This window comes from Budorcas taxicolor, chromosome 5 (assembly GCF_023091745.1).
Source record: "Budorcas taxicolor isolate Tak-1 chromosome 5, Takin1.1, whole genome shotgun sequence".
Classification (NCBI taxonomy): Eukaryota; Metazoa; Chordata; class Mammalia; order Artiodactyla; family Bovidae; genus Budorcas; species Budorcas taxicolor.
Genome location: NC_068914.1, coordinates 152,815,594 through 152,840,541, shown reverse-complemented (window position 1 = coordinate 152,840,541; position 24,948 = coordinate 152,815,594). Strand labels below are relative to the sequence as shown.

The following is a 24,948-nucleotide window of genomic DNA, read 5'->3' as shown; positions in this document are numbered from 1 at the left end:
GAGCAGCTGTCGTGGGGCAGGTGCGTGACTGCTGTGACTGTCCATATGCTCAAGCCCTTCAGAGAGGCTCGGGGTGAAGGTGCTGATTCAGAGGAAGGAGGACGCATCTCTCTGAGAACAGTTCTCACTAAATGAAATGCTCTGATTTGTATTCCAGGGAAAGCGAGGGAAGAGATGCATGCTTTTGCAAGTCTGCAGGCTGAGAGCGGTGTCCTCTTGTAGGGTTATGACTTCCTGTTAGTAGTTGTCAGGGTCACGTGTAGATCTTCCCCCTGATGCGAGAAGGCTGGACACTTAGAAGTACGGACACCACAAATAGGAATGTGGTAGCCACTCTGAAGAAGGGAGAAGCAACTTGAGAACACCTGAAAATTAGCAATTCTTATCTTTCTCAGGCCTGAAACCCTGCAGCATAGCTTGAACTCCCCCTGAATTTGAGGGGTTTCCCTGAATATCTAAGGGCCAGGGTCCCCTCTACTCTGCAGGTACAACTGTCTACTGGAGAGCCCACCTCTCGAAACAGGTTTTTCCAGTGCTTTCAGGCTAAGGACAGCTCATGAATATTCATAAGTGCTGTGAAGCGGGTGGAAGGCAAGTTTGAGTTTGCAGTGCCTAAGGTGCTCAAGGAAATTAGGTAAGGCCGGAAGATTCTGAACATGAGACATTAGAAATGTAGACACACTAGAAAGCATAATAATCTGACCTGGAGCCAGAACTCCACCAGTCACAGCTTCTCAAGGTGCTTGCTGTAATTTTGGCTGATAGAGATTGGCTATGGTCTCCCTGATGGCTTGGCATAAAAGTACTGTCTCTTCTGAGACCCCTGACAAGGCTTGGTCATTCCCCTCATCCATAGGCAAGAGAATTAGGACCTGTCTAAAGGTCATACAGCCACCTGATGTGGATCACAAAACTCGTGTGCTAGGGCGGCCGTGGGAGTGGCTGGGGGACACCTGGGCGTCCCCAGGATGACTGCAGCTCTCCCACATTCCTGCCTGGACTCACCCTCCAGCGTCCCTGGGTGCTAACCTGGAGGGGCCCCTTCCCAGTGCCTGCCTGGTCCATGAAGCATTTTCGTGTCTCTTCCTGGAGTGACCTGATCTCCTGAGACAATGCCTTTGTTTACCCAGCCTGGGCCTCCTTCTAGCTCCCCCGTAATCACTTGGCACGGCCAGGCTGTGGGGATAATTCACCCGCTGCTCTAGCCTCTCGGTTGGACTGGAGATGCTCTGGGCTAGTCCACATGAAGGATGGCCCCCAGGAGCTTCTGCGACCTCAGGCCCAAATGCTCTTTCCCAACATGATACCACAGAGCTGCTACACCTCAGGGGCAGGCCAGGCCAGCCCTGGGAAGGCAGCCAGCCCCCGGATGGGCATTTGCAACAACGTCACCACATCTTGGTTCTCGCTGCCACCTGCTCGTCCACGACCACCAATATCAAGTCTCTGAAAATGGGCGATTTATTTCACAGGCCACTGGGGGCAGGTGTCCAGTTGATTTGGCTTAATCCATGTGTATCAGTTCATTGACTGCAGTGTGAAATGAAACCCTGTTTTACATTTTTTCAGACTGGATTATGACTCATTAGTGGCTCATGAAGTCAGTTTGGTGGGTCATGGCCAGCATTTTAGAAAGAAATAACAAGGGACTTCCCTGGTGGTCTGGTGCACGCTCCCAGCGCAGGGGGCCTGGTCAGAGAGCTAGATCCCATATGCCACAACTAAGAGTTCTCACACTGCAACTGAAGATTCAGTATGCTGCAACTAAGACCTGGTGCAGCCAAGTAAATAAATGATTTTTTTTTTTAAGAAAGAAAGAAGAAATTTACTCAGATGAGTAAATGAATAAGAAAAAATACACAGATAATGTTCCTCATTGACAGTAATCAAAAGTGAAGATCATAGCAACTCTGTTTTACTTCTTGCTAATGAGAGTAACAATTAAAAACATAGCATCTAATGCTGTTAAGGGTGCTGTAAAATTGCACTTTTTACTGTGGGTTGCATGTAAATTGGTAAAATTGGGGAGGAATGCAACATGATACTAGGAAAAGCTATAAAAGTACTATACCCAGGAATTTTTCCCAATGAAATTATTTAATAAAGATATTTAAAATTCTAAATACATTAAAGGTATCCTTGACTGTGTTAGTTATAATAGAAAAAAATAGAAATAACCGAAATGTCCCCACATTAGAGGAACAGTTTAAAATTTTTGTGGTGTATCTGTATAATGAAATATTTTGTGTTTCAGTGAAATCTTACATCCAGACACATACAGAGAGAAACAGGGAAAGACTTGTAAAATGAAAAAGAGAATATAAACTAGCAAGCACACCGTATTTGTAACTTTAAATAATCTGTGTGTTTGTGGAAGACAAATGCCTATGTGCATGTTGCTAAAGTGATGGGTCATGGTTTTAAAAATTCATCTGCTGTTGAGTGTAAAACTTTCAAGACTGGAAGGAATCAATGTACAGGAGAAGAAAAGAAATCCCAGAAATTATCTGGGAATTTGTTTTCTTGGCCCTAGAAACCAGAAAAATCACAAGAATCAAAATTATGTGGAATAACTTCATGCTGTGTGGATTTTTTTTACTTGTAAGCTAGTGTCAATTTTGGTAAATTCCTTGCTTATGACAGATAGTTTGTGAATAGCTGTTGACTGATCTTTACACACGTGTGTGTATATAATATATATATATTTATAATATAATTATTTATTTGGCTGTGCTGGGTCTTCGTTGCTTCTTGGGGCTACTCTCTGGCTGCAGTGTACAGGCTTCTTGCAGCGGCTTCTCTTGTTGTGGAGCACAGACTATAGGGTGAGGGGGCTTCAGTAGTTGTGGCCCCCAAGCTCTGGAGCACTGGCTCAATAGTTGTGGCACATGGTCTTAGTGATTTAGGATCTTCCAAGATCAGGGATCGAACCCTTGTTTCCTGCATTGGCAGGTGGATTCTTTACCATTGAGCCACCAGGGAAACTCTGACTGGTTGATCTTTTAGTTATATGTGCTATTTATAATCTCAGTCCTGGGAAAACTTTAATTTGTCTCTAAAGAAGCATCAGAAATCTTAGTGGAAATAGCACTCTGTCTTTAACTGTATTTTCTAAGGGAACTTTAATTTTTCCAGCATAGGGAATACAACTTTGGGAACTTTCCCCCCATTCAAACAGTTACAAGAACAGTTTAAGTAAGTCACAACCCTGAAGGGAGAGGTAAGATGTGTGATGGAGAGAGGTGCAGGGAAACTTTGTTAGAAATCTGCCCAACGTGGATGTGTAAATGATTTATTGGAATTGGGACAGAGAGTAGGGAAAGAGGGGAAGCAGGGATTGGGTAGGTTCCAAACCAGAAACTTGGGACACCTGTTCTCTGGAATTTTCAGACCAGCTGGCCTGGGGTCACCTTACCTCTGAGTTTGCGGTGTAACCTCAACATAAACATTTAGTGTCTCAGTGTTTCCATCATCCTAAGAGGAATGAAAACTCTTGCTCTCTTCTTTCCAAAGGCGTATTCAGTGGAAGGTTTAGGTTTTATGCATATTTATGTGCCCCTTGCACCCCTTCCTGGAGGATGTCTGGGTTTTCTTTTCTTTTTCCTGCATTCTCTGATAGGCCTTTCAGGAACAGGATACCAGGACACAGGAGGGGATAGAGATGTATGGGAGAGCCCCAAAGGGCAAGAGAAGAGAGACACACACACAGAGAACATTGTACTTGGGTCGACTCAGAAGGCCAATATCAACTCTCAATAACTCTGTGAAGTGTTACTTTCTCCATTTTTCTGATTTGGAGAGGATTCCTGCTATTCAGCGACACTGATGTGATCAGGAGTTTTCTGCAGAAACCAGGGAAGTGGGCTCGCTTTAGTCTCATGATGAAATCGCCCTCTTGTTGTGCCTCTAAGTCAGATGACTTGGGTTCACGTTCAAGTGTGGCACTCGTGAGCTGTGGGTCCCTGGGCAAGTCTTTTAACTTGTGTGAAGCTCAACTACCTTACATTAAAATAGGGATAATAATGACAAATGAGGTTGTTACGAGGGTTAGAACTTATACCTTTCGGGGGTTTTTGGTTTCCAATAATGGAAGTAGGCTTTAGGGCTAACTTTGGGGAAGGGTGAGGACATTTACTGGAAGAATAGGAATTAGTTCACACAACGGAATGGAAAGTAAACAGCAAGGCCTCGGGAAGGATGAGAACCCAGGCAGCTAAGGGGCCTGAGAGAGCAGAGAGACACTGGTTTCCTTCTTTAGTGCACTCGCGACTGGATGAATCAGCTCCGGTTATTTTCAGTGTGTGTGTCTCTCTGCTCAACACTCAGATTCCAGGGGGAGAAGTCAGCCTGCTTGGCCTGGACTGCCTCCAGAGCAGGGCACCCTGCTCACATGGCCACCCGCAAAAGAGGTTGTAGGTGCCGTTACCCCATGAGAGGGCCTGGACGCTGGGCTGGCAAGAGCCACAGATGTCCACCCAGAGCCCTCCTGTGGGACAGCAGGCCCGGACCTGCGAACCATGGGGCCTCAGTGCTTTCCACGTGCATCAGGCTGGGACACCCTGGGGTGGACCCTCAAGTGCTCCTGCAGGAGGTGGGTCCACCACCCGGGAGAGCTGAGGCATCAACCCCCGGGGGCAGCTCTGCCCTGCTTGGTCCCAGCTGAAGGTCCAGGCAGGTGGGCAGGGAGTGGTCAGGTGTCACCTGTCCCTACTGTTTCTCAGGATAGGGCTTTCATGGTCAGGAATTAAACATCTCCAGGAAATCAGGGTAACTTCTCCTCTAAATAAGGTTAGGGGTGTCTGGCCCAAGGGGCCCAGACTATTTACAGGCTTCTCCTCGGCAGTTCTGCTGTAACATAAGGGCACCAAGGGCACCATGCTGACATGTCTAAGCTGGGCTTCAGAGCAGGTGAGCTTTGGCTAAAGACCTGTGCTTGTGGGGGAACCAGGACCCAGAGACCATAAGTCTATTATGCTTCCCTGGTGGCTCAGAGGATAAAGCGTGTGCGTGCAATGCAGGACACCTGGGTTCAATCCCTGGGTCAGGAAGATACCCTGGAGAGGGAAATGGCAACCCACTCCAGTACTCTTGCCTGGAAAATCCCATGGACAGAGAAGCCTGGTAGACTACAGTCCATGGGATCACAAAGAGTCAGACACGACTGAGCGACTTCACTTTCACTTTCATTATGTTAAAAATACAAAAGGAGGTTCCATAGTCCATTTTCTCCCAAAATGAAAGAGCACAGATAAGCCAAAGAAGGTAATTTCAAAGACTCCCCATCCCATCCCTGTCTTCACTGAGATGTTAGCATGTTCGTCTTTTCTCTCTCAAATTCCCTTTCTTCCTAACCCACCAACCTGCCTGCCACTGGGGCAGTGAGATGGTCCTTGGGGATTGAACTCTGCTTGTTCTTTGCTTGTGGGAACCAGGACAAGTTAAAAAGGTTCAACTCTTAAAACACCTTTCTTTCTCTCTCTCTCTCTTTTGAGAGGCCACTCGGCCCCTTCTCTGCAAAACCTCCCCTGACGTCTTGAATGGGCCCCTTCTCAATCTCACAAGATAATACTTCCCACCTGGCAACGATCCTTTCCTATCTGTACCCAATTGTCAGCTCCTTGAGGGCAGATCCTATGTCCTGTTTTTTTTTTTTTAATTTAAACATTTATTTATTTATTTGGTTGTGCTGGGTCTTGGTTGAAGTGTGTGGGATCTAGTTCCCTGACCAGGGGTTGAACCCAGGCCTTCTGCATTGGGAGCGCAGAGTCTTAGCCCCTGGACCGCCAAGGAAGTCCTAAGACTGGCTTATTTTCAAATCAGGCTTCAGTGTAGAAGAGAAGCAAGACATCAAGCTTTTCAGACCTTCTTGTCTTCAGTAGGTCCACATGACAGTGACGGTTGCCCAGGAATCAAATTGTACCACACCTCCTGTTCTTCCCCCCATGACTCTCGTCCTACAGGTAGATGGCGGGCTCCTGAGTCCGTCCAAGGCAACCTGGAATCCTCAGGCTCCACGTAGCTTGGTTTTTCCTTGGTGGTACCTTGTATCAGAACACTCTTGGGGTCATGATGAGCTGAACTAGTGGCAGTGACGTTGAGAACAATTGAATTGAACGGACTGAGTTCCTACTGCACCATAGAATCCATCCACAGGCAGCGTTTCGGTCAGGATTCTTGGCTCATGACAGAAAGCTGGCCAAAACTGGTTTAAGTTTTTTAAAGAAAGAGGGAAGGTACTGTTTTACACACAGGCTTCCCAAGAGACTTGAATCAGGGCTCACAGATTTGACCTGACGTAGCTCCCCTCTCACTTTCTCAACTCCTCTCCTTCTGGTGCAGGTTCAACCTCATGGCCCAGGATGGCTGCTAGCAGCTCCCAGAGCTTCCTGCATCCCACGTCCAGTCCAGAGAGGGGTTGGACTCAATCCTGACCAAACAGAGCTGGGAATGGGGGAGGGATAAGTTCTTCAGTGGGAAATTAGGATACTGACAGCTGGAGGGAAAAGAGGCTGTGGAGAAAGCCACAAGACAAAAACAAAACCAGGGGACCAGAAAGTTAGGCAGGAATTGAGAGTCATATTGGGTGGCTTGGCCACTCGATATGGAGGATGGCTCGTCGTGGACTTGCCCCATCACAGAACTTGGTGTTGTTGAAGAAATGCAAATGATTTTAGTATTAGCCAGTACTAAATATAACTCAGAGGACTCATCTCCTTTTATAGCTAAAAAAGTTTCTATGTAAGGATGTGTTACCCATTTCAGAGTTGTAATTTAGGGCATATGTGCTCTATTGAGCCATCTGTTCCACTGCCTTCTTTACTGGTTCAGGTGCCATGGCCCTGAGTTTGTCTCGTCATTTGAACAGATTTTACTCTTGATTTCCCTATCCTCAGAGATTCTGGAGAAGAGTGGTTGAATGGAGAGAAAAGGAAGCACTCATTTCGCTATTCAATTCAGGGAACTTGGAAGGAAGGATACATATTTATCACCTTGATGGGTTAAACATACACCATGATAATCAAAACAACAAGATATTGTTTTTCATCTGTCAAATGGCAAGGATTACAAAAGAGATGTCCAGGATTGGCGAGGATTCAGAGAAATAGCCACATCATAGATGGCTGGTGAGGATAGAACTGCTGTAAACTTTCTGAAAGACCACTTAAGTGTGAGACATTTAAAAAATGTGCATACATTTTGACCAAGCAATTCCATTTCTAGAAATATATACAGGACAGTGAGGGAGAAACAGATGTAAGGAACAGACTTTTGGACTCCGTGGGAGAGGGCGAGGGTGGGATGATTTGGGAGAGTGCCATTGAAACATGTATATTACCATAAAATGGATGACCAGTGCAGGTTGTATGCATGACGTGGGGCACTCAAAGCGGGTGATCTGGGATAGCCCAGGGGATGGGGTGGGGAGTGGGGTTCAGGACGGGGGAGACATGTGTGCACTTGTGGCTGATTCGTGTTGATGTGTGGCAGGGATTACCACAATATTGTAAAGTGATTAGCCTCCATTTAAAATAAATTTAAAAAAAGGAAAAAAAGTACATACATTTTGACCAAGCAATTCTGTTTCTAGAAATATTAGGAAATAATCGTAAAAATATATAAATATTTACATATATGGATACTCCTTGAAGCTATGTATAATAATTAAGAATTGAAAATAATCTTAATGCCCCAAAATAGAATTAAATAACTTAAAGTAGAGGCATATGATGCAACCATTTAAAATCATCTTTTAGAATAATCTACATGGCATGGGAAAATTCCTGGTCTTGTTAAGGAGAAAGTATTAATAGATTACAAAGCAGTTTGATCAATTTTTATTTAAAAAAAGATATATGCAGGGGGACTTCCCTGGCAGTCCAGTGGTTAAGACTGCAGGGGGCATGGGTTGGATCACTGGTTTGGGGCAGGGGAGATATATACAAAAAAGAAAATACACATGTACGCACAAAAAAAGTATGGGAAAAACATATCAAAATTGTAACGCTGATATGCTAGTAAGAGCAATGGCTAGATTTTATTTTATTATTTTTGTAATTTTCCCTATTGGACATTTTAAAATGATGGACATGTATTACTTTGGAAAGCAGGAATTTTTCCTTTTCTTAAAAGTGAGACAGGCCACACCACAATTCTTTCAGTGGCCAAATTATGGATGGACATCATCCTGCCTTCTGTTTGGTTCATGTGCAGGTATTCCTGGGTGCCTTCAATCTCTCCACCTTCCTCCCCAACACAACACAGGCCCTCTCCCCAGCCCCACCCCCCCATGCTCCTCCTGCCCTGGGGTAGGGGCAGTCTAATGGCAGCTTGTATGTTTAGCTAGGGGTAGAGTCCTGGCGCCTGCTGATCTGATCCGCTCCTCACCAAGGGGGTCTGATGTTTTCCACACTCATCTAATCAGTAGGTGCAGGCTTCCTGGGCGATCCATCAGGATTAACTCACACAACCTGGCAGTCTTTTGCTCATAGTAGGTGCCCAAGAAATGCTTGGATGCATAAATAAAACACCCAGGTAAGCAGAGGCGTTTTAGAGCTCTCTGCGGATGGGAAAAGACAGAGGCGCTATGGGAGTGAAAATTAACTGGATGGAAGGATCAGGCAGACAGCAGCTTGGAAAGACTGACTCCAGGATGGTCATGCTTAGCCTTCTCAATTGATATCTAAAGTTTACTGGTTTCCATGCCATTTTGCTGGCCTGCCCATCCCTGTGACGATTTCAGCAGTTTAAAAAGAATGAAATCATTAGCCCAGCTTATTTTTTCAAGCTGTGGCACCACTGTCAGTGGAGCAGGATATTTCACTCAATGGCAAATCAGGAAGTTCCCCGAATTAGAGTCAGCAACCCCACACAGGGAAGCCCCTTTGTCACGGGCATGGGTTGATTCTGTCTCTAGGCACTGTAGGGAGTGGGCTGCAGTTTTTGTTGCCCTTTTCTGTGGAATTTGCCAGATGTGTCAAAGACATAATCTCATTGACAACATATGAACAATAAGCCAGTAAAGTGAAGTAGAACGTGTTTCTCCCAGTTTACAGAAGTCCACTGAGAGCGCTTGCTGTACCGTCTCTGTTCCATGGTGTGGGTTTTTTTGTTGTTATTGTTGCTATTTTGTATTTCTTCCCCTGTTGCTTATAAGGCTCTCTACTTGCTACATATGAAAAGTCTGTGTGCACTTAGGGAGCAGGGGTTGCAGGGGCCATTCCACAACTTGGAAAACTAAATGCCTTATTCAACAGCGTTGTTACAGGAGGCAAGTGCATCAGGCCACTTGCAGCTTTGCCTGTAACAAACTGCTCCTAACCTTCCTGACGTGACTGTTTGAGGCTGAAATATTACAGGTACAGGGATCAATGTAAAACATGATATAGGTGCATCACATTATCTTTTGTATGGAATCCAGTTGGTTCTGAAGAAATAGGAGATAGCCTTGCATTGTGGGAGATGTGAAGGTAGGCACTGTAGTTAGTTAGACCTCCACTGTGTGTGCCTTGCGCAAGTCAACTTCTCTAAGCCTGTCTGAGGCTGAAATGAAGTGATACATGCAAAGCACTTCCAAACAGTACCCAGCATATTGGAAGCATTTATTAATGCTAAATGTAAGCAGCAGGAGCTGCTGCTGTAAATGAAGGAGAGAGGTAAATATGTCAATAAAAATTGCATAGTATAGGGCAGAAAATCAGGGTTTGGGGAACACAGAGTAGAAATAGGAACTCTATAAGTCAGAATCTTCTGTTCATCAGACTGGGAAGGCTTCATGGAGGAACTGGACTCTCTCTAACTCTGCCTAATAGTTGGAAGACGTGTTGTCTGGCTGGGGAGTGGAGCTACTAAGGGTACCCCAGACACTTGATACAATTTGGAAGAGGGTTGAGGGGTGTAGAGAGGTTGAAAAGTTTTGGGACTTCCCTGGTGGTCCAGTGGTTAAGGCTTCAGGCTCCCAATGCAGGGGGCCTGGGTTCTATCCTAGCCAGGGAGCTAGATTCCACATGCGGCAACTTAGGAAAGATCCCTGGTCCTGCAGCTAAGACCTGGCACAGTCAAAGAGTTCTGAAAAAAGAAGGTGGAGTTGTCAGGAGGGTTGTTACCAAAGTGCAGGCCTGCTGCCTGTGTAAACCTCTGAAACAGCATAGGTGGGACCCTTTCAGGATGCTTTCAGGTCTTGAATTTGACAGGCAGGGAGACTGAGAGCTCACTGTCCTTGTTCAGTGAAATGGCTGCCACAGACTTGAGATAGTGACCAGCACTTTGGCTGTTCTGATGAGGCCTGACCAGCAAGACCTGTTGCTGAAGCCAGGGGCTCTGGACAGTTCAACAGGCAAACGAATTATTAACTGAGGTGCTTTCTGATTATGTGGAGGAAGAGAGAGGATGAGGAGGTGACTCTTAGTAGAGTCAAATTAGAGTAGAAATTATTGGGCAAAGTGAGGCCCTCCACGTATGAAAAGAACGCTCTGCTTTCAGAGAGGGAGTCAGAAAGGATGTTGACTTTGTCTTCACAAAAGCTGGGGTTAATTACTGTCTGGACAAAGGAACTGGTGTCAACTTTCAATCAAAGTTCTTTAGCTGATGTCCCAAATTGAAGAACATATGTAAACATTGGTGATCCCAAGCTAAGGATTATAGACTTACAAAGTATGAGAAGGACTAGGAGAGATCAATTCTACTCCAATATCCTTATTGGATTAGATGAGACAACTGACAACGGGACGGCGGAAAGGCACACGCAGATATCTTCTTCAGTTCTCTCCATATTTTCTTTTCGTTCTTTTAACTCCAAAATTTGAAGACTCTCCAATCTCTTTGTTTCCTGTCTGGATTGGATCAGATAGAAAATTCCAGTTGTGTTGTGTGGTGGCTACAGAGCACAACAAATAACGTGCCCTTTAATCGCATCCTCTCTCCTCCCTTTCTGGCCGGCTTTGATGTGCCCACCATGCTTTTCCATTGGTCATTTCGCGCGGTTCCTCGCCCCCGTCCAAGGTTCTCAACCAATCAGCTTCTCCCTGGTCCCTCGGGGCGGGCTTTGAGGAATATACCACTGAACCTGCGGGGGGAGTGGAGAGAAGGAAGGGTGTGGAGGCGGCCCTCTCTTTTACCTTCAGCATAGAACCATGAGCTTCTGGCAAAGTCTGAGCCAGCGGGTCGCGACGGCGTCCCTGGGGACGGGCGGCAGAGCGGGTTCTGGAGGCGCGCTGAGGTTAGCGCCCCGAGGCCGGGGTCCGGTGGTCGCGCCCCAGGGGCCGCAGCCCCGCCCTCCCATGTGCCCGCCCCACCCGGCGGCAGCGCCGCTACCACAGCAGCAGCCGCGGTGCTGCTCGCGCGGGACGCCGACTGCTGAGGGGGCGGCTGCGGGGCTGAGGCGCCGGCCCGAGCAGGGGTCGCCGCGGGGCTAGGCCGCCGGACGCCGCGGCCGAAGGTCTGGACTGTGGGCTGCGGCCGGGACGCTGGCGAGCGCGGCATGAGGCGGAGGTGAGACGGGCTCCGGACCTGGCCCGGGACCCGCGCGGGCCGGGCGCCTCCCTCTGGCCGCCGCTGCAGCCCTGGAGCGGACGGCAGGCCCGGGTCCAGGGCCGCGGGCGGCGGGCGGGAGGCTGGACGTGCTTGCCAGGGGCGCCGCCGAGGCCGGGCACGAGGGGACCCGCGAGCGGACGCGCAGCTGAGGAGCCGCGCCGGAGAGGGAGGGCGCGGCGGGACCTCGACTCCCTCATTCCTGCGGTGGCCCTCTGTCCCCTCAGGTCCCCACGTGTCTCCCCTTCCCCCGTGTCCCTCATCTGTCCTCTCCCCCCATGTTCTTCGTCCCCTTGTCTCCTTGTGCTCCCATTCCCCCGTGTCCCCCAACCTCGGGTCCTCCCATCCCCCATGTGCCCCCTGTCCCCGTGTCCCTCCGTCCCCTGAGGCTCACGGACCGCCCTGGTCTCCCGACTCCCCGCAGACTCACTTGAGGGAAGGCGTCTGCAGCCCCGCACACAGCCCATGAGCTCTAAGGTGGCGGCTGTTTACCGCAGGCATCGGTTACGGTGACATCAGTGCTTAGTGCTGAGAAAAGCAAGCCAGTTGTGAGCAGTGTTTTCCTCGAGGCTTACACCTTCTCATTTTCTGGGACGTGGATGGGGAGATGGCGTTTAAATTTGGCGAGTCCCATCTGACATTCTGCCCGGGAGACAGCCGTTTGGCTCGTACCCCGGGGGTGCGGGTGAGGTGCGATGGGTTTTGCAGTAAGCAGGACCTTCCGCGTCTGCGCTGGGCCGGCGGGGAGGCCCTGCCCTCCTTACCTGGCCACGCAGATGGCAGCTCCTGGTGCTGGCTCTTCTCTGAGCACCTCTGTAAAGGGCCCTCCAGAGGCTTGTATACATGTCTTACTTCATTGTCAAGTGGACTTGGTCAGAAACTTGGCTCAGGTTGTTGTGGCCCTAGAGTGAATTCTCCTTGTGCTCCAGGATGTTAAATTGTTTTTACTTTTTGGATAGGATACTAAACACCATGGCTTAATTCCAGAATTATAGGGAAAACAGGGTTTAGATGGTCTTCTTGCAAAGAATCTATAGGAACTTAGACCTGGTTTCCTAGCCAAGCTGCCTTTTTGTGTTCACGATGCTAGCCTTTGAAATGTCTAGAACTTGACTGCTAGATTGCGAGGTCCCCCCACCCCACACCTGATATGGTTCAGGTGATCATGGTGTTTCTAGGTGTGGGGCAGAAAATGGGCTCTAGAGTAATGTGTACCAAATACTCCGTGCAAGTATACCTGGCACATACATAGTAAGTGTTTAATAACCATAAGTAATTTTTTTTTCTTTCCTGTTTGGGTTTGGGAGACCTGTGGATGATGAAATTGGACACAATTTTGTTTGCATGTTCCCTTTTTAAGTTAAGACTAACCCTCCAATCCCCCCACTCTTCTTCCCATCCTAACCTCTAGCTCTCACACCAAAATTTTTATGATCGGTTAAAAATGAAACTCGGACCTCTGAACCTAGAAGTAAATATCAAACAAGAAACAATTGAGCTCTTCCTTCTAGCTCACATGTGCTCTTTTTTCCAGAAAGGATGGTTCGCACCGTAGACGAGATCTTACTCGCTCAGCACAGGAGAATAAAGGGTCAGAGTGGACCCTTTCTTGGGTCTGTTGAAAATTCCCGTGGGTAAGGATTTTGGTTGCTGTTGGTTTAACCTGTCCAGGTGGAACCATAAGCCTTTCCTAATTTCTCCTAGCATTGGCATCTAAGAAATGGCCTGGGTGGATGACACCTGACCAGCAAACAGGGCACACTCTTAGATTTGATGGGCTGTACCTCTGAACTGGGCTTTGCAGGGAGCAGCCATGTATCCTCTCTTACTGTACCAGGCTCATTATGACCAGATTAAAAGGTTATCAGACCTAATGTTCTTGAAAGCCTGAGTAACATCAGTGGTTTATGTATGTCCCATTATACTGGATGTGACGTTTCAGTAATAATCATACTCTGGATTTCCTTACTGCTTTTCTTTGAGGAAGTGAAAGCTTTTTTATCGCCTGTTATCTCACTGATTCTTTTTTGTCTGAGGTCATCAGGTTTAGTGCAGTATATTATTTCCCACTTTATGGATAAAGAAATGGGGGGGGACATGATTTGTTCTAAGTTGTGAGTTGACAGCTAAGTTGGACTTCGATTTTTCCTTCGTATGGAATTTCACTAATACTTTCATAAGGGAAAAAACCCTCTTTTTTTTAAACCTGGAAGACTTAAAGACACCAAACCATTATGCTTTTCAGATTACTAGAGAGCTGAGAATAGTTGACATTTGCTGGGTGCTTATGTTTGGGGGCTTATGTGTGCCAGGCTCTTCACGTGCATTACCTCATTTGTTCCCCAAGACAGTCTACGAGGTAGGACATGTTATTTCCCCTGGTTTTACAGATGATGAACTAGGGTTCGGTGAGATGCAGGTCAAGGCAGTGACAAGGCAGGTCAGGCCTTAAAGCTGGGCTGATTCTGAAGTGTGTGCTTCTAACCTCCCTGGGTGTTAGTGGAGACGAGGAGCAGACAGCAGAGTCCCTGACACCTGTTGCCACTGCTTGCCTGGCTCTGATGGGCTGTGCTTGTCCAGGGGTTTCATTTTTCATTGAAGTATAATAGTGGAAAAGATTCTGGACTATTCCTGGGCCAGAAGCATTCTTTAGCCAGGTCATTACTTTAGAAAAAAATAAGAGCTGAAAAAATATCTGTATTTGGAGAGTGAAATGTTTTATGAGGCCAAATGGGGAACATAGAGAGGGAGACAATTGAAATGGTTTGGATACGAAAGAAATGTGTGATATTCTAACCCAGGTAACTCCTTTAGTACCCAGGCTTTTAAACTTAAGCTGCAGATTGAAATTGTAAACTTGGAGGTCTGGCACTTGGGCTAAAATCTGTGCAGTAAATAAGACTCTCAGTTTCTACTTTAGGTGGCAGAGTTGAAAATCTGATTCCTTTTTGGTTTCTAACTTCTATAAATAATGTGGTGCACTGGGAGTGGTGGGGATATTGTTCAGAAATTTACCTAAACTCTCTTTGGGCTTTCCCTTGCCTCCATGCACCCTTCTGTCACCTTTGGTTCCACTTTTCAGAATTCAGCTCTGATCCTGTGGAGTGGAGTGGGTGGTGGAGGGGACAGAACAACATTGCTTCCCTCTGGGGCTCAGCTGCATGTGACTTGCTGTTTTCTTGGTGTGGGCTTTAGCTGTCTTCTGGTGTTAAGGCTTATTATGATAATCAAGAAACTGGGGAGGGAGCACAGGGAAACTGTTGCCCTAAAAACTCTGCAGTTTCGCCACAATTGGAAAAAAAAAAAAAGGAATAAAGTGGTAATAATCAGATTAAAGACGGGAGAAGTAGGATTGTTGGCTTGAACCCTGGAGGAAGATGGAAGAGGAAAGGCAGGAGCATCTGCTAAGTGGTCAGTCCTTAGACGTACCTCCTCACTGTTTGTGGGGAGGAGGAAAGAGCAGGTAGGGGTGGGTGTGTGTGTGTGTGTGTGTGTGTGTGTGTGTTTGGAAGAAGGCCAGGAGAGGGTCTTCTTGCATTAGGTTGGTCTACAGAGGTCTGTTTAACTATGTATCTAGGGAAGGATCTGGTCTGGTGGACTCTGGAAGGAGGGGAGCAGCATTCTTTCAGGTGGTTGACTAGTAGCTTTTATTGATTTTTCTTTACTATCTTGAAACACCTAACTACACAAAAGGCAGCGTGAAACTTTGGTTGGTCTGGCTTCGTCCTGTCTCTTCCCCTGCCTCTTTTCTGTTGCTGATATGTCAGCATTGAAGCTTGAAGACAGGGGCAGAGCACCCCAGAGGCAGGACCAGGGGTGGACGATACTTCTCTAGCCCATCACCCCCTGGGTTATGACAACACACCGCCGCAGGCTGTCCCGGCCTACAAAATGCCCACTTACTAAGGTCCCAGCGACACCCCTCCGTGCCTTCCCTCACTTCACCCCCTCCAGCTGCCTTGTGATTGTGTTGTTGGGGTTTGTGAGTGGGAAAGGAGGAGAAGTGGGTAAGCAGTGCCTTGATGGCGGTCTCTGCAGGAGTGCATGGAGGAGGGTGGCTGTGTGCTGGGCCTGTTCTGAGTGGCTGCTCGGTGGGGGCTGCATACTCAGTCCTCATGGCGCCCCATCTCCTGCACAAGGACCCTGAGGTGGAGAGCTCAGTGATGGCCCCGGTGGGAACAGTGGGCTCAGCTTCAGACTCAGGCGTTCGGGTCCAGAGCTGTGCTGTCACGGACCAGTCAAAGGCGACTGACTGGGGTGGACTTACCTCTGCTCTGGTGGCCACCCTTTCTCTCTTCCAACCATCCCTGCACTGTTTCACGTTGTCCTTCTCTTCACTTTTGCATTACCTGCTTGCAGTGGTCTATGAAAGGTGCATTTAGGTTAAACTGACGTATTCCGTCAAAATGGGCAGAGTTGGAGGAGATGACTCTGAAGCATCCAGAGGGGAACACCTGTGGGTGCCCCAGAAGGTACACTTAGCACAGTGTAGGGTCTTCAGGGACCTCGGGCTGGGCCGTGGGATCTGGAAAGAGTGATGATTAAAGTCTGCTCCCTGAAAAGCTCAGGAAACCTGTCCCCTTCCCTCCTATACTTTTTTGCCTAGCGTGGGTTTCTGATCCCTAAAACCAAGAACTCGCGCAAACCCTATCACTGTCCTAGCTCAACTACTTTATGGATGATTTTTATTTTATTCTGTTTTTAAACGAACTAGTGTGGGATCCTAACCACTGTTTGGAACAGAACCCTTTACCCAGTTTGATCATGCCTGGTCAGAGTCATTTGTTTCCCTGTGAAAAACGAATAGGAAGTATTTGAACTCGTGACATGGACCTGTTTCAGTTTGTTTCCAAAGCAGAGAGGCTCTTCTCAAAACCAGACTTGCATAGGTAGGGGAAAAAACAACCTTCTGCCTTTGGCATTTTAAGCACCTTTAGATAAGTGGATTCCATAGGCAATTATATAGGATCAGCTATCACTCAGTGAGTCTCACTGTGGGCCAGACACTGCTGAGCACCTGTGAGCACACACCACTTCTACTCTCCTGCTTCCCATTCGGGAAACTTCCAGAGAGGCTGAGGTCCAGAGCCGTAGATACTCTGCGGAGGCTGGATGACTGCAGATCCTGTGCATTTAATCACCTTGCTGTGAGGTGATGTGTGGAGGGAGCAAAAAGAAGAGGAAGCAAGGAAGAAAAGGACAGTAAAGGGCAGGGGAGAGAGATTGGTGAGATGGCAGCATGGCTGGGCCTCCAGGGCTCCCTGGACTTGGTGTGCCTCAGTGGGCTGAGCAGGACCCAGAGATGCTGCTAACTGGACCACCCTCTCAGGGAGCCTGGACACAGAGGGCCCAGACTCTGAGAGCTCTGACTTCATGCTCGGGCTTCTTAGCATGTGTTTATGGAGCAACTACTGTATGTAAGGTGAGTGCTGGACAATAAGATGCTGTTTGCCTGCAAGCAGCCTGGGGTGGGGGTTGGGGTGAGGGTGGGGGTGGGGAGAGTAGGCGCAGATGCAGAAAACTATAACGTGTTGTGATTCGCGACTCCACTGGCCAGAGAGCCCTGGACATGGAGTGGTAAGAAAATATATATTATCAGGCAAAGTATTTTTTTCTCCATTTGGTTTTGTTAATTTTGTGCAGGTAAGATTGAGAATTTCTAGAATTTACCCCCATGGCTATTGTTTCAGTAATATTTGTATATTTGCAAACAGAGGATCTCTTTGCTGCTGCTCTCTGAGGTCCAACTAGGCAGCTTGGTTGCAGGAAAGGCTGGGCCCACCTCGTCTTCCTGCCGGCTGCCCTTCAGCTCAATGCCACTGCCATTTGTGGCCTGTGCTGCTTGCCTTGGAGGTACCAGGCTCCAGGCTACCATTTCCCTGGTGCTCTGATGGGTGGGAGCAAACCTGAGCAGGAGGCGCTTAACCGATGCTTTGGGAATTAGATCAGGCCACTTTTATCCAACCTTGGAATTCTATAGTCACCTTGTACTGGTACCCGGCAGCTCTCCCACTCCTCCTTCCTTGAATCTCTTTGTCAAATACTGTATTTGGAAGCTGATCTATCATGGAAAAGGCCTGTTAGGACTTCTTCCTGGATATGCTCAGTGAGACATTGTTTTTGCTTATGTTTAATCTTTTATTTAATAAGACCTTTGGATCACTATGATCAAATGTATCAGATAGAAATTGCTGCGTCTCCTGGAAATGGTTAAGCATCTTCCCCTTTGCTCCCTGCTGTGTTACTTGAGTTGGCTCCATTTGGTAATAACATTTAGGACCCTTTCACATGTTGCTAATGAAACTCCCTGTGTCCAGGACCAGTGACCTCAGAGAAGGGTTCATTAGCTTAAAGATATCCTTGCTTCAAGCAAAGTTGGTGTATGAAAATGTGGAGTGACCTCCAAAGTATAATTGTGTGTGTCTGTATTTCTTGAATTCTCCATAGAATAGGAGTTTTGCAACAGAATTGCTTCTTGAGGAATTTGGAATTTTGCTTTTCTGTATACAGCTTCTCCTGATGAGTCTCCTCTTCCACTCTTGGTGGAAGTGGCTTCCCATCATTTTTACCTGCCTTGCCCTCTCCATGCCCCACATAGGCGCAGCCTCAGAGCTGTACACAGTCCTGGGCCCTGCCTCTGCAGGCCTCCAGGCGCTGTCCTGTGGTCAGGGCGTGTCCTGGCAGCGCCTGGCCGGCCAGCCTCTCCCCACGCAGTCTCCCCACGCAGTATCCATTTGCACCCCGGGGCCATCTGGACCGTCTGCACCTGTTGCTACCTCCCTTGCTCTGGATGTAGTTGCTTTCCTTGTGCTTGTTTCCAGGCTGCTTCTGCAGGCTTTTATGAAGCCCAGATGCGTGGGCATAGGTACCAACCAGGCAGGAAAACCCAGGATAGGGTAGAGGTTATTCCCTGGTAGGACACAAAGGAGGGTAAGGGGTTCGGCTTAAAACCTTGCTTGTGTTGAGGTATTGGAAAGGTGGGAAGGGAACTAATTTATCAGGAGCGTGCTTTATCAGTACACTGTATGACAAGACCTCCTTTAAGCCTTACAAAAGAGTCTTTCATATATGATGCCCACCTAGCTAACTGGTTAGGAACCATGAGGCTCAGTGAGGTTAGGTGGCTTGCCTGAGATCTCTTGGCTGGTGAAGGGTGGTGCCAGATTAGATTAAAACCCAGAACGTGGGATCGAGCCTCTGTTTTTTGGTTCGTGCCTGTGTTTCGTGACCTAGCTCTGCTTCATTACACCTAGGCTTCAGGGATTGCCTGAATAGTCTTACCTGAGAAAGAAATCCGAAGGAAGAGGAAAAGAAAGGAGTGGCATTTTCCTGGATTCCATGTCTCTGCAAAGGAAAAAAATGTTGCCACCATTCCACTTCTACAAGGATCAAGGCATTAGTCACTGCAGTTGCCCCCGGACAGTGCAGCCTGAGAGGAATTCACAGTGGAGAAGAACAAGCATTCTGTGCTTTGGGCATGCCGGCCCCTGGATGGTGAGGATAGCTTGGATACTGAGGGAGAATTTCAGTGAGCCCAGATTCCTGCGTCTTCTTGTACGTAGAAAAGCACTAAAATCATTAACTTGATGTCTGTTCTTTGTGAGTGGTAGTAATCTTTTTATGCTTGACTGCATGTTTTTCTCAGCAAAAAAGTTCATGCATATCCTGGCTCCATCCTTTCTCCTTTGGAGCAGGCCCTCTGAGCTATCGGAGAGGCCGTCCCCCCGGCTACAGTCCTCAGAAAGGTTCCCAGGTGAACCTGGCACACATCTGTCTCTCACACAAAGACACTCTCTCACACACATACCTTCTCTCTCCACATACACTCTCTCACACACTCTTGCACACACATATCTTCTCTCACACACACAGATACACATTCTCTCTAATACACACACACACCCCTTTTTCTGTCATATACACCCTCTCTCTCTCACTCTCACACACACTATACCTCACACACGTACCTTCTCTCTCCATACACGCATATACACTCTCTCATACACACACCCCTTTTTCTCTCATATACACCCTCTCTCACACACACACCTTCTCTCTCACACACACTCTTGCACACACACCCTCTCTCACCCACATATCTTCTCTCACACACACACCCCTTTCTCTTACATACATACTCTCTCTCACACACACACACACACCCTTTCCGTCTCATTACACCCTCTCACACACACACTATCTCTCACATACACACTCTCTCTCACACACATACCTTCTCTCTCACACAAACACACACACACTTGCACACACACACCCCCCCTTCTCTTACACACTCTCTCTCACACACACACACCCTCTTTCTCTCATTACACCCTCTCACATACACACTCTCTCTCACACACATACCTTCTGTCTCACACAAACTCTTGCACACACACACCTCCCTTTCTCTTACACACTCTCTCACACATATCTTCTCTCTCACACACACCCCTTTCTCTTAACACACATGCTCTCTCTCTCACACACACACCCTTTCTGTCTTATACCCTCTTACACACAAACTATCTCTCACACACATACCCTCTCTCTCACACAAACTCTCGCACACACATCCCCCTTTCTCTTACACACTCTCTCACACACACACACCCTTTCTGTCTCATTGCACCGTCACACACAATCTCTCACACACACACTGTCTCTCACACACACACTATCTCTCACACATAACCTTCTCTCTCACACAAACTCGCACACACACCCCTTTCTCTCTTATATACACCCTCTCTTTCACACGTAATCTCTCACACTCGTACCTACTCACACACACACACACACACCCCCTCTCTCACACATCCTCTCTGCCGCACACTATCTCTCTCATTCACACTCACACACACACCTTCTCAGAGACACACACCCCTCCTCTTATCACATGCACACCCTCTTTCTCTCTCTGTCTCTCACCACCCCCCAAATGTACAGTGGTAAGGAGCGTGAACTCGGGAACTTCTTGTGCATCATGTACTAGGGTGTGTGGCCTTGCATGTGTTTTAACCCCCATGAGCCTCAGTGTCTCCATCTGTGCGATGGCATGACAGTTGTCTGTGCTTGGTGCGGTTGTGAGCATTGAGAATCCTGCCGACACTTGGTAAGCCGCAGTGAACGCCACGCGTGGCGCTGGTGCTGCGGCTGACTGAAGGGGCCGTCTCGGGTGAAGCTGGCTGGCCCCACACTTACCTGTGTGAGGCACCCGATGCAGCCCAGCGCACTCTGGGTCTCAGTGCCCCCTGCTGCCTCCTTGGCTCTGCCTTGCTTTCCCTGTTAGCACCCCTTTGGACTTCCTGGAGTAATTTGTTCATGACTTCGTCATCTGCTGGGCCCCTTCTCTGCATGTTGTCCTGCAGTAGGTACCAGGCAGGGCCCAAGTTCCAGGGGCATTCGACGTCCCTGCTTCAGAAGAGACGGCTGGGGGAAGGGAGAAGAATGGCAGTGAGATGCCAGACGGCACGGGCAGGCGCCTCCAGCCTTTGGGGAGGATGAACGCAGGTCCTTGCCGTTGAGCTCTTACGCATGCAGCGCTGGTGCAGACGCTTTGCACGCCTCCTCAGCCCTGCATTCCGGATGCTGCTCTCCCCTCTGCTCCGCAGATGAAGACGGACACCCAGGTGTCTCGGCCAAGGGCCGAGTGAGAGGAGGCTGGCATTTGGACCCTTGTCTGTTGACGTGTGGGCCTGTGTGGGCTGTGTCTCAGCCCCTGTGAGGTGCAGGGATGCCTGGAGCGAGAGTGAATGCGGTGTGCCAGGGCCTCGGCAGCGAGGCCGCCAGTCTGGCAGAGTCGGAGCTGAGCTCAGGGTGCATGGGCCTCGAAGCCCCATCTGGTTTGGGTGTTGGGAGATGAGTGAGATGTGTTCCTCGCCCTCTGGAATCTTCCTGTAGCTGTGGAGACAGACACACAAATAGATGCTTGCAGTGTAGTGTGGTGGGAACTGTGATGAGGGTAAGTATAGGGTGCTGGGGAGCAGAGGAGAGGAAACTGGGAAACGCTCTTTCCCAGGGTCTTAAAAGGCAAGTTAACGGTGAGCGTGCCATGGAAGGCAATAACAATTTTCTTTTGTTTGTTCCTTTTTTAAAAAAATGTTTGTTGGCATATAGTTGACTTACGATGTTGTGTTAGTTTCTGCAGTACAGCAGAGTGAGTCAGTTATACACATACATATATCCACCTTTTTATTTTAGATTGTTTTCCCAATAGGCCATTGCAGAGTACTGAGTAGAGTTTCCTGTGCTATACATAGTAAGTCCTTATTTGGTTATCTATTTTATATATATTAGCATGTGTATGTCAGTCCTGCTCCCCCATTTCTCCCTCCATGCCTTCCCCCGGTAACCATAAGATTGTTTTCTACATCTTTACCTCTGTTTCTTTTTTGTGAATAAGTTCATTTGTACCTGGAGTTTTAGATTCCACATATAAGCAACATCATACGATATTTGTCTTCCTGCGTCTGACTTTACTCAGTATGACAAAGAAGAGTTTTCTGAAAGGCAGAGGACAGCATGAGCAAAAAAGGCATGGCACTGTGGGCTTTTCTTACTCAAAGCAAGTTTGTTCACCTGGTCTGATGAATGCCAGGAAACACTGGCGTTTATAATCAAGTTAGTTCGTCAGAGGCTTGTGGACACAGAGCAACGGCACAGAAGTTGTGTTTTGTGTTGATTAACCTGGTGGAATGGGGGAAGATGAAAGTTGGGCAAGATTAGCTATTGGAGAAGTTGGCAGGTTTTTCTCTGTAAGGGCCAGAAAGTAAATATTTTCTGTGTCAGTGGGCCATATGATAGCTGATGCAACCACGTGGCTGCTGTTACAGGTAGGAAAGCAGATAATTGGTAGATGAATGGGCGTGGCTGTGTGCCAGTAAAGCTTTTATGCCCCACCCCCCAAGTTTGAGTTCACATGTCACAAGATAGTTATCTGTCGATTTTTTTCTCCACCCATTAAAAAAATGTAAAAGTCCTTCACTTGCAGGTTGGGTTTGGCCCACAGGTCATGGTGATAATTCAGGTGTGAATGACCAACTAGAACAGGATGCTGGCGATGGAGATAGGCAGGGACTTGATGCCAGAGACATTTTGGAAAGGAGACACTGATTAGATGGAGGAGATAAGGAGAGGGGAGAGACCCAGGTAGCATGGCAGCGTCAGGTTTCGTGTCTTCCCAGCCGTTCTTCTGGTAAAACTGATCTTACTTTCCATGAGCCCTGGTGGCTTCCCTCGTGGCTCAGATGGTAAAGCATCTGCCTGTAATGCAGGTTCTATGGATCAGGAAGATCCCCCGGAGAAGGAAATGGCAACCCACTCCAGCATTCTTGCCTGGAGAATCCCATGGTCGGAGGAGCCTGACAGGTTACAATCCATGGGGTCGCAAAGAGTCGGACGCGACTAAGCGACTTCACTTTTTCCATGCGCCAAAAATACGGCTTGATTCTGGAGAAAAACCCTAGAGACAGCGAGCCCTCGTGCTGGCAGCCTCCATGTGAAGTCTCTGTGCCGCACACCTGAGCTGCCTGGGCCCCCAGGGCCTCACTGGGTTGGTGTGCCCCCCTGTGTGTCGGGGCACAGGGAAAGTGTAGCTCTTGGATAACGTGATGTAGTTTCAGACTTACAGAGAAGCGGTGAGAGCAGTGCTGGCGGCTCCTTTGTATCTGTTCCCTAATCTGTTTGTTAATGAGATTTTGTTACTTACACTTGGTCCCGTTTGCTGCGTCATTCTCCCTCTGCCGACCCGGGTTCCCATTCCAGCTCTGCCTTTAGGGGCTGTGGAGTCCTGGACCTGTGTCTTCGTCGCTCTAGGTCTCAGAGACTGTCAGCTCCCTAGTAGAGCCCTCAGTAGGATTGGATGAATAATCCGCACCGAGCGCCAAACGTGCTCTCGCCTGGCTGGCAGCAGATGGTCGGTGAGTGTTAGTCCCTTTCCTTCCTCAGTCCCCCTGGAAGCTGTGAGTCAGTGAAGGAAGCAGGCGGCAGGGAGGAGCAGGGGAAATCCTGAGTCCAGGTGTAGAGAGAGGGACAAAAACAAGACATCAGAGATGCTACCGTGGGAAGGAGCTCTTATTATCAAACTTTGACACTAAGATGAGGGTTTAGGGTTTCTTGTGGTTTTTCTTGTTTTGTAACCTTATGTTGATATAATTTCAGAAAAGGCAAGAATGGTACAAGGAGCTCTTGTTCCAGAAGCACCCATTGTCTTTTGTCCCGTTGGCTTTTTCATATTTTTTCCTTCTCTTTTTATAAACTAGGGACATCAAGCCCTAAATACTGGAGTGTTTGTTTCCTGGGAACAGATATACCCTCTCAGATTGTGATAGGGAGCCTGAGGTTCTGAAATAGGGATGTGGCATGGTGTGAAGATACTTGGGGAAGATGGGCTGAAGGCCAGGGCCCTGTGGGTAGGCAGTTTGGAATAATTTTCACTGCAGGGTGATGAGGGCAAACTGACCAGAAATGGGAGGGATGCAGACCCAGGAGACTTGGGACAAGGGAGAGGGTGGGGGGAACTGTGATGCTTTCTGGGGAGGAGAGCAGCACGGATAGTTGAAAAAGCGCATTCAACTTTAGTTTATACTTGGGAAAATGAAACGTCTCTCTCCCCTTTTATTCACAGTGCAGTCTGTGGAGGGTAAAGGCCCACCAGCTGCTGGCCAGTGGGGCTGGAGTCTGTCTGCTACATCTTTGGAGGAACAGTTCTTCAGGCTTTGTCACGAAGCTGGTCGGTAGAGAGGAGGGTTCAGGTTAGGGTGAGGGTGAGGTCTGATGGAGACCAAGGAGTCCTTAGTGACAGGCAGGTGGTCGTAAGCGGGGAGCATGGGGGGCCAAACCCACTCTTGGGAAGGCAGCTGGGCAGGACCCCCAGGGAACCGGGCAGAGACATGCAGAGCAGAGACAGTTGAGAGGGAGGGAGAGGACCAAACCGAGCTCCAGGAACCCGGATCAGTGGGTGCTTGTTTGGCTCTGTTTTTTCCAGTGTGAGAGCCAGAACTTTAAGAGAGCTTTAAGGAATGCCCTGTGAACAATGCCACCCAGGATGCTAAACCAGATCAGACTGAGGGGTTTAAAATTAGCCTCCCACTGCTGAGTGTGTTCTGAAAGAAATACCTCAGGGAGAATAAATGTATTGGTGTCATAGATTTGAGCTTATGTGAAAAAGTGTTACTCAGTCATGTCTGACCCTTTGCGACTCCATGGACTGCAGCTTACGAGTCTCCTCTGTCCATGGAGTTCTCTAGGCAAGAATATTGGAGTGGGTTGCCATTCCCTTCTCCAGGGGATCTTCCTGACCCAGGGATCAAGGAAAGGAAAGGAAAGGAACGTCGCTCAGTCGTGTCCGACTCTTTGCGACCCCATGGACTGTAGCCTACCAGGCTCCTCTGTCCATGGGATTTTCCAGGCAGTAGTACT

General features: G+C 48.3%; 1 protein-coding gene across 14 annotated transcripts in view; it reads left to right on the top strand.

The window, feature by feature from the left end:
- The first annotated feature begins 11,360 nt into the window (after nucleotides 1–11,360).
- The window catches only part of MICAL3 (microtubule associated monooxygenase, calponin and LIM domain containing 3), a 144,114-nt gene continuing 130,526 nt past the window's right edge, over nucleotides 11,361–24,948 (top strand). For 13 of the 14 annotated variants that reach the window (XR_008199349.1, XR_008199348.1, XM_052639823.1 and 10 more), the window contains exon 1: nucleotides 11,361–11,487. The gene's annotated coding sequence lies outside the window, so the exon portion shown is untranslated. Of the gene's footprint in view, nucleotides 11,488–18,779; nucleotides 19,081–24,948 lie in introns of all 14 variants that reach the window. The other variant, XM_052639810.1, reaches the window with a different exon arrangement.